Genomic DNA, 10,147 nt, shown 5'->3' with positions numbered 1-10,147 from the left:
TATTGTATAATCGTTGTTATTTTTTGTAAAACTCATAATCGCTGTCTAATAACAATTGCCTTTTACATAATCTGCAGTCATATGTTGTATAACTCGGTACACGATTTGTATAATGTTGATGTTTTTTCTATAACTCTTAGTCGATGATAAATTTTGCCTTTTTTTCACAACTGCGGTCATGTGATGTATAAGTCCTGTACATAATTTATATAACTTTACTTCACAGAGTGTATAACTCTAATACTTATTTGCGAAACTTGGATTTTAATTATCACTGACAAAGATGATATAGTAACAATCTATGACAAAAAGTTGTCTAAGTTGTCAAGGAGTTTCATGACAACATACTAGAGTTGCAAAAAAAGAGGATACATAATCAAAAGGAAATAAATTCTATCTTTTAGCAGATTTTTTTGGTCCTCTCCGCGCCTTTTGCCCGGCTTCTAATTGCTTGGCGATCCGTAATTTATCGCCGATGAAACCATTGACCTTGTCCGAATCGCTTCCTCGATGATGTTCATGTCGGCTAGGAGAAGCGTCGCCGCTAATCGGATCACCAAATAGCGACGGTTCACCTTCCTCTCGAGATCAACGTGATCAAACCTTTCCCCCTCGTACATTAACATGTGCATCATGGCGAACAAGCCAGACTCGATGTCATTTATAGTTTGATGATGCCAGGCAAACGGGATCTGACGGAACTGGAACGTCGCTATGTCTTTCCCTCCGTTCTTCTCTTTGACCCTCGACTCCACGTAGTCGCTCATGAGGCTCGCTTTGCAGGCAAGAACGTCAAAAAGTGAGATTGTAAAAGCGGTGACCCCACTTTTTAGTTGTTGAACATAATTACAATTTAATTCCACTTACAACAATGTGACCAGCTTTGCATATCTCCGATTGCCGCGGACTTGAATAGTACTTACAGTCCAGAAGATCAATCGTCCTAGAATTAAAGTTGATACACACACATGCATAATGGGCTTCAATCTTAATGGGTACGAAGATTAAATCAGCCTTGAAGCTGAAATCTGTCCCACAGTCGGTTCGGAATACGTCCCACGTATTGTACAACCTGTCGGTGTCCGGTGTTTGTTGGACAGGGTCTCGCACAAGGTTCATGATTATTTCCTGTTCAAGTAGCAAAGATATGTGTGAGGATACCGGTGGAGTTATAGGGGTTGTGCATTGGAGTTGCACATACCTCTTATAGCATAATGAAGAATGCCCGAGTTCATCTTTGGTTGTTAATAACTCCTCAAAACAAAGTGTTTAACTCGTAAGGTGAATGTATAACTTTAGACTTAATTTCCATTGTGAAAGTTTTAAAGAGGGTATGTGCAACTCTTATAACATATTAAAGGGATTGATTAGGACAATACCATATGACGGATACCGAAGAAAGACGAACGAAAAAGCCCGCAATCCCTCCGCCTCCAATCGATTAAGCAACAAGGACCAACACTCAATCACTTTTTCATCCATTGGCGTCTCAGGGAGCATAGACAACATTTGCAACCTATTAATTGTTCCGTGCCGTCCATAACTCACAAGTGGTTCACTGTAGTTCAGACAGAAAGGAGTTAATCAGGCTATAACGTATGCTAAATGGGAAGGTAACTGCTATTAAAATGACTGCATGACTTCACTGGTGAAACGTATAAATCAGAGTTTAGGAATGTGTAACCCCATTAACGATATTTATAACTTCAGTGATGAAACATATGACTCCATGTATCACTCTAGGTATAACTCCAGGCCTCTAATGTATAACTCCAAAGTATATATTGTACAACTCTGACCATATACTGTAAAACTCTACTCAAAATACGGTAGAATTCCCAGTATGGAAATGTGACTATATTAATAAAACTTAATATGATAAAAAAATAGGATTTTAGACAGCTTACTCATTTGGAAATTTGTAGTCATCAAGAAAAACGTAGTCAGCCACTTGTTTGCGATACACCGGGATGTCCCTAGTTAATGCCTTGTTCATCTTCATCATCTTGGCAACCACGGTAAGGTCGGCGTCTAGTTCGCCGACATATTTGGTGCAACCAAGGCCGTCGCCCTTACCCCGGGAGCGGCTATTAACAGCTGAGAGGGCCCGACTGGACGGCGTCCGGCCCAGGGCTACTTTGGAAGGTGGAGTCTGGAAGGTTGAACTGACCTTAGAGCAAGGTCGTTTAGCAGAACTGTTCTCACCGGCGTTTCCAACACCTCTCTTCCTTCCACTTGTGTTTGGGCCGACCTATGTTTATCACGCACCTCCTCCATTCACGGTCTTTAAGCTCCTTAAAAGCTGATACCCTGGATAACACATCTTCCCTGTCCACGTTAATGTCACTGAGGACAAGGGTTGCAGCAATTTCCGCTCGCATGAGGTCATTGCTTTCCTCAGTCCCTAGGGTACAGTCGAATGGCTCTCCACGGTACAAAGAACATATGAACCATGACGTACGGACCACGGTCATTGGCGGTATGTCCCGCTCCCGCCGATTGAATTTAATGTTGACAAAAGGGAACCCTTCAACTCTCTTGCCTTTGTCGAGCCCTTTGTAGGCCATATACTTTCCCATTGCATCAGCCTGGCGGAAGTTAGGCAAGGCGTTTAAAAGCGGATTACCAATTAAGAAAACAAATGGAGATAATAATTAATCTAGTCACCAGTTTGATAGGACTTACAGTAATACGCGCAATCCCTCCGTACGGTAATTTCAGAAGTTCGTCCTCGTAAGAACAATTATCAAGATACTCGATCTGCTCCGACAGGAAATTTATACATATGCAAGAGTAATGATCTTCATCACTAGTGCTTACCGGGACGAAAACCTACACACATGCACCAAAAATCTAAGAGTTATAAAACATAATAAGCAGATTAGAGGCATACATATTGTGCGTAGTTGTAATTATACTTTCTTTTGCTAGAGTTATACATTATATGAGTAGAGTTGCACAATCAATTGCTAGAGTTACACAGTATATTGTTGCAGTTGCACATTATGTGCAGTAAGCATTTGCCTGGAGTTATACATTATACTGTATATGCTTACAGTTGTACTTTATGTGCATAGAGTTATACATTCTATGGCAAGAGTTATACATTATATGTCCAGAGTTATGGAGTGAAGTTAGCCACTCATCGAAACTCTAAGCGTATACTGTCTAGCTCTACACAAAATAATGTATAACTTCAGTCCTGCAACGAATAACTCTAGTCATTCTGAAAGCTAGAGTTATATAATGTATAACTCTTGCAATAGAATGTATAACTCTAGCCATAAAATATATAACTGTAAGCATATACAGTGTAGTGTATAATTCCAGGTATTACTCTAGGTATAACTCAAGGCCTAACTCCAAAGCATATATTGTACAACTCTAAGCATATCTTTGTTAAACTCTACGGAAATAATGTATCATTCCAAAGTATGTAAATGTCTCTATATTGATATCTGAGCTCACCATATCGGAGTCCAGTTGGAATGGACTAGGACACGACTCTTGCCACATGTCCCACGCGTAACAAAAGCCTTCAGAATGATCAACAACCAAGTTTTTCTTCCTGCCTTGCCAAACTTCAATTGCTAGGGCCTATAAAAATGATAGACGGGGGTTGGCAGCTTGTATCACAAGGTACGTACAGGTTGTCACAAAATAACTTGCGGAGTTCGAGCACACTTACAGAGTGACTTAGGCCAAAGAAACAGCGCGAACTTGAAACAGCTGCGGTGTTCGCGTGCGTAAGCTGATTGAGTAGCACGGACCAAAGATCGATGACATTTCCCTTAATCTGCTTTCCGGGCATCATCGACTGGAGATCGATACGCGTTATGCAGTTTGGTGTGGGATATGTGACCAATTGTTCCCTACAAAGGATTAGCAAAATTGAGACACGCAGCAAGGGGATGCATTCATGGCCTGTTTGTCTGTCGTATTGAAATATAGGTAAAAATTATCTTTTACTTACGATTTATTATGGTCGTGGAATTCATCAAATACATAATCCATTACATCCTTCCTCACCCTGAACACCGTCCTGAAACGTTCCTTGTTAAAACGCAACCACTGTGAGCATACGTCTTTGGTCGGGTTCGGGTGCCCGCAATCCCGAGAACAACCTAGGTTCTCGGTACAATATCCATACACGGAAGGGGGTCGGTGAATACGCAGCAAGAAGGGGTGGTGGATCATGTCACATCGCGGCACATAAATAGGGGGTGGATGTGGTGCAACCGGCTCAACCCTAGCATCAGCGATTTCAACTACCAAACCTTCTTTGGCAAAGACCGATCATTCGCTCCTCAACCCCAAGCAAATGCCTCATTCACCTCCGCCGTGCTCATGAAAGTCGGGGGATTTCATTTCCAGTACATTCAGTTGAAGGATTCCCCCGGGTGATCTCCGCACCCTCGACAACATCTACGTTTACTCCCCCATTGTTAGAATGTTGTCCAACATTCTCAATTACATCCTTTTTCAAAGTGGCCTGAATGAAAAATAAAAAAATTAAACGTATAACTCTGGCCATAAAATGTATAATCGTAAGCATAAAATGTATAACTCGGCCATATAATGTATAATCGTAAGCATATACACTATAATGTAAAACTCTCATTGTATAACTCTAGATATACCTCCACTATCTAATGTATAACTCTAAAGCATCTATTGTATAACTCTAGTCATATACTGTATAACTGTGGTCGTATACTGGTTAAGAGTTGTACCAACCGGCCGTTACAGTTATACTACAGTTACAAGGTGATACTGTCGTTTCGTACCAAAAAAAAAATACCTAAGTACTACTAACAGAAGTCAGCGGTAAGTAGGGTCGATCTCCACAGGGAGGCGGTGTACTATCTATTTGTCTGTTTATCTGTCTAAATGTCACAATTGGGGGTTTTGATTGTGTTGATTTAAACTAAAGAGACTAAAACAAGAGAAATAAAAAAAAAAAAGAAATTAATGAAGAAAAGGGAGTATGCTAGAGTCGGTCCACCGTGGCGCCTATCGATCTTATACTATCGGGAATATTAAGGCGATTAGACTGCGATAAGAAGAGCTATGGTCGTCACCTTTCGGTCCTTAAACCGCCCTAGAGCGTAAACAGCTTAACTTTCGCCCTCACTGCAATACCCTATTGTAATTAAGCAAGCCTTCCCTTCCAATCTTTCGATCTAGGTCGGGGTTAACTAGAATTATGGGTCTCCTGCATGCATACATTCGACCGGATAACAATTAAATTGCCTAATACAATTCTTATCGCAGGGCTAATCTATTTAATACAGTTAGAGCATCGCTACCACGGCTTCCCTAATCCTAACATACTAAGGGATTTAGCTAGACATGGAGATGGGGGAAACAAGAATAAAATAAATAATAACAATAAACATTAAAAGAAAGAGAAAAAGGGAAGAAGGAATTACTAGATTAAAGGATCCGGAAATGAAGAAAAAGTAACAGTAGCAAAAGTACAGTAACCGAGTCAAAAGAGAGGAGAAGGGAATAGAGGAGAAGTCCCCGTCTAACCTCCTATTAGAATTTATTTATAGTGTAAAACATAAAACCTAATCTAAACTTCACGTGAATAGAGGCCCAATAGCTTGTAACTGCTCGATCGAACAGTTAAGTCACTCGATCGAACAGTTCCTGCGTCTGTTTACTCGATCGACCAAAGATAAGGCTCGATCGAACAGTTGTTCACTCGATCGAACAGTTCTTCAGTCTGTTCACTCGATCGACCAAGAGAAACTGCTCGATCGAGTGGTTCCTGGCTCCAGCTCGTGTTGGTCTTGTAATCTGGTCTTTGACTTGTCTTTTTAGCGCCCAAAACAGCTCCACGCATCCCAAGACAGCAATATTTCCCGCTCCAAATTATCTCTTCCTCCAAATGCAAGCTAAATGGACGGCAAATGGCTTGATTTCACCACTTTTGGGTTAATTCCTGCAAATAAGACAAAAGAACCCAAAGTAGCATATTCGGGGCATTTCGTAGCATAAAACTACGATAAAAGCATAGGAATACGTGCATAAAATAGACTAAAAAGACTATATAAAATGCACGTATCAAATCTCCCCAAACCAAACCTTTACTCGTCCCCGAGCAAACTAAAATGCAACTAAAGGAACGGAAAAAGATAACTCAGAGCTAGCTACAAATGCCCACTTAAGCCAATTTAATGCAAGCAAACTAACACTTATAGCAGACAGTCAAATGCAAACGAGTTGTAAGATGTTTATAAATAAAGCTGAACCGTCGACCTTGCAAGACCGTTAATGATGGACTCTCACGGGTCACTCTTTCTCTCATGAAGCAAAGGGTGAACATATATATGTAGAAGAGAGAAAGAAGAATAGTCGCTCACCTAGACTACGACCCACATAAACATGCATGCAACTAATATGATAGACAATTCTAGCTACCGTACACACATTTCAACCAAACGAGGTCCTGTCACAGCCGAGGGCTTACAAAAATATGGTAAAGTGAGGCAATGGGTAAGAAAAGGCAAAACATTTATGGGAATGTGGAGGTATAGGCGGCCAAGCTAGTACCTAAACAAAACCATATGACAATCATCCGATTCCAACTCAATTATTGATTAAGCACAATGCCCTTCACTTGGCATAAAATCTCACCAAACCAAACTGAACATACTCCTCAAATAATACAAATAAAGCATAGGAGCGAAACCGACTAATCAAACAACATTTTTTTTTCTTTTCTTTTCTTTTTTTTTCGGTTTCTTTTCATTTTTCGAATTCTCTCTTTTTTTTCTTTTTTTTTTCATCACGTTTTTTTTCAACTTTTCATCATCCTCCTCTCCTTCATAGATTACTAACTCCAATTCAATAGAATATGCGCCAATATTTAATACAATGAATATATACCGCAAAACAACAATCTAAACTAGCTTGACGAGGCAGGCTAAATTTGGATGTAGCTAAAGGTCAACTGGAAAATTTGGCTAATGTGGAGTTTATGGGTAAAAATGAAAGAAAGGGAATTTGTAAGCACCTCCCTGCATGTGACACCAACCACTAACCCGAATGTATGACGGCAAAAAGCAACTGAATTTCATATATGTGCAAATTGATGATACATGTTATGCAAGGAGTAACTACTCACAATCCTACATGAAACTGGTCATAAATGACACCAGTTTATAAGGCTCTAAATCTTAGAAATTATAAGTAGCTTGCCAAAATTTCAGGTCAAGTCTATATGTTCAGCTAAATTAAACATAAACTCGTAGATTATGCAACAGACAAAGCTAAAAGATAACAGTCTAATGCAAGGCTTAAGCTAAAAGACAAATATAGTGCAATTTCATCATTGAAATCTACCGTTCCGACTCAACCTATATGCTAAAATAAACGTGAATATTTTTTTGAATTTTTGAAAATTTTTCAAGTTTTATGGAATTTTAAAATTTTATGAAATAAATAACAATGCAAACAGAAAGTAAACGTGATAACTGAAATGCAGTAAAAACAATATGCAGACACAGATATGGATGCATAACCTCCCCAAACCAAACTGTACAATGCCCCCATTGTACCAAAACATGGAAAGGAAATGCAAACTGAAGGAGAAAGAGAGTAAAAGCGGAAAACTTACAAAATGCGCGAATAAGGGAACCTCCCCAAACCGACCATGAAATGGGAGGTCGCTAAGGGCCCGGAAAACCATCTCAGGAAGCTAATTCAAGTCAATCGAATGAATGGGCATTCAAAACTGCTCGATCGAACGGTGCACCAGTCGATCAAGTAGTTTCCTCTCTGCAGGCACTCGATCGAGTGATTAATCAGTCGATCGAGTGAATCCCCTTGCTACAGTGTTCGATCGAGTAAGCAAAACCACTCGATCGAGCGATGCTCAATGAATTCCTGCAAAATGCAATTGAAACAGCCCGCATCTAACCAAAACAAGCATACTGAGGAAGTTTTATGGTATAAAACCATTTATTACAACTTAAATAAAATAAAGAATGCAAAATAAAAACGCCGGGTTGCCTCCCGGGTAGCGCTAGCTTCAGTCAGGTCCCAGCTCGACCTTCTTTTTCTTCAACCTCTCTAATCAAATACAATCAAAACAGCTCAAAGCGCGCAGCATTAAATCATAAACCTGCGCATGTGCTACACAAAACAGTAAGTAGCACAAGAGTGGAATAACAAAACAGGAAATAAAAATGTGAGAGCATTTAAGTCTAACAAATTTCCTATGGGCGCTCCCAAATTTATCCACCAAATAAAGGAGCGCGGGAGCAATTGTCAATAATTTAAGGCTCCAAATCAGATTAACAATTTTAAAATGACAAGGGTGGTGAGAAATTGCTAATTTATGCGTCCACATATGAGGGGGTATAGCTTTGAAAAAGGAAGCATGAATAAGACGAGGCAATTTACAAATAATAATAAAATTACTGTTTACTACCTCAGGTTGATCACTCTTAATGACGAAATTATAGATAAAAGAATTCACTACCTCTTCCGTGCTAGGAGTAATTACCGACTCAGCTGTCCTTTTGTCGCCCTCAGTGGAATCCGTCCCGTAAATCTCAGCCTCAAGCGCATCCAGCTCGGCTTTGAATAAGGGAGACTCACCATAACCGTTGTCATCATCAAAGTCGTCATCTAAATCAAGCCTAAATGACGAATTACAGCTCCCAATGACCAAATCAGTCGATCGAGCAGAATTACTACTCGATCGACCAATCTCTTCCTCAATTCACTCGATCGAGTGGCGTAATCACTCGATCGAGAACTATCCTCCTGAAATCCACTCGATCGAGCAGTGATATCACTTGATCGAGTAAGTTCTTCTGGAAAGTCACTCGATCGACCAATAATTGTCACTCGATCGAGTGATTCCTCCTGTACAGCGCTGAAATCTTCGCGTGGGGTAGTGAAATATGATAGGAACTCGTCGTCCGAGTCATAGAAGTCATCATCATTGGGCAACACGGTTTCCTTACGAGAAAAACCGCTCTCAGCAAGATAAACCTCTTCTTCTTGCATCTCAGCTGCTAACTGAGCTATTTGTGACTCCAGTTCAGGGATTCGAGCATCCATATATCTATCACTCTCTTGTATTTGTGATACAAGCATTCTCATTAAATACGTCAGCTCCGCGACCTCTTCTCTCTCCATCTCAGCTGCTAATTGAGCAACTGCAGACTCGAGCTCATCAAATCGCGAGACATATTCTTGCACTTGGAATGCAAGTTCCTCCATCAAGAATTTCAGCTCCGCAAGGTCTTCTTCTTGTATATCAGGGGAATTTTGTTGCGGTGGCCATTGATAGGGCGGATGTGGCGGCACAACTACAGCTGCATTGTGCTCAGCAGAACCACATCTCCGTAGAGATCACCACTGTTCCATATAATGGGACATCGGTGATGGGTCAAAGGTACTCAAGCCTTCCCTTTGACTATCTTTCACCTAGAACTGTCTAGGTAGCACCTGTAAGGCCTATCAAAACAGCACTAAACAAAAGATTAAAACGGCTTCAAGGGATGAATCCCTTGAAGCAAAAAAAACAGATAAAATTGAACAAATAAATAAATAGATTGCCTCCCCGGCAACGGCGCCAAAATTTGATGCGGTCGTTTCTACACCAAAAATAAAATACCTAAGTACTACTAACAGAAGTCAGCGGTAAGTAGGGTCGATCTCCACAGGGAGGCGGTGTACTATCTATTTGTCTGTTTATCTGTCTAAATGTCACAATTGGGGGTTTTGATTGTGTTGATTTAAACTAAAGAGACTAAAACAAGAGAAATAAAAAAAAAAGAAATTAACAGAAGAAAAGGGAGTATGCTAGGAGTCGGTCCACCGTGGCAGCTATCAGATCTTATACTATCGGGAATATTAAGGCGATTAGACTACTGATAAGAAGAGCTATGGTCGTCACCTTTCGGTCCTTAAACCGCCCTAGAGCGTAAACAGCTTAACTTTCGCCCTCACTGCAATACCCTATTGTAATTAAGCAAGCCTTCCCTTCCAATCTTTCGATCTAGGTCGGGGTTAACTAGAATTATGGGTCTCCTGGATGCATACATTCGACCGGATAACAATTAAATTGCCTAATACAATTCTTATCGCAGGGCTAATCTATTTAATACAGTTAGAGCATCGC

General features: G+C 40.4%; 1 long non-coding RNA gene across 1 annotated transcript; it reads right to left on the bottom strand.

The window, feature by feature from the left end:
• Positions 1-867: 867 nt before the first annotated feature.
• Positions 868-2,832, bottom strand: LOC141630400 (uncharacterized). Its single transcript, XR_012537480.1, has 4 exons — positions 2,686-2,832; positions 1,908-2,588; positions 1,380-1,558; positions 868-1,128 (listed from the first exon to the last, which is right to left on the bottom strand). It is a non-coding gene; the product is annotated as an uncharacterized LOC141630400 (long non-coding RNA).
• Between the last annotated feature and the right edge of the window lie 7,315 nt (positions 2,833-10,147).

The sequence above is a fragment of the Silene latifolia genome, chromosome 2 (genome assembly GCF_048544455.1).
Source record: "Silene latifolia isolate original U9 population chromosome 2, ASM4854445v1, whole genome shotgun sequence".
NCBI lineage: Eukaryota > Viridiplantae > Streptophyta > Magnoliopsida > Caryophyllales > Caryophyllaceae > Silene > Silene latifolia.
The sequence above is the reverse complement of the archived record's forward strand: the minus strand, read 5'-3'. Positions and strand labels throughout refer to the sequence as shown.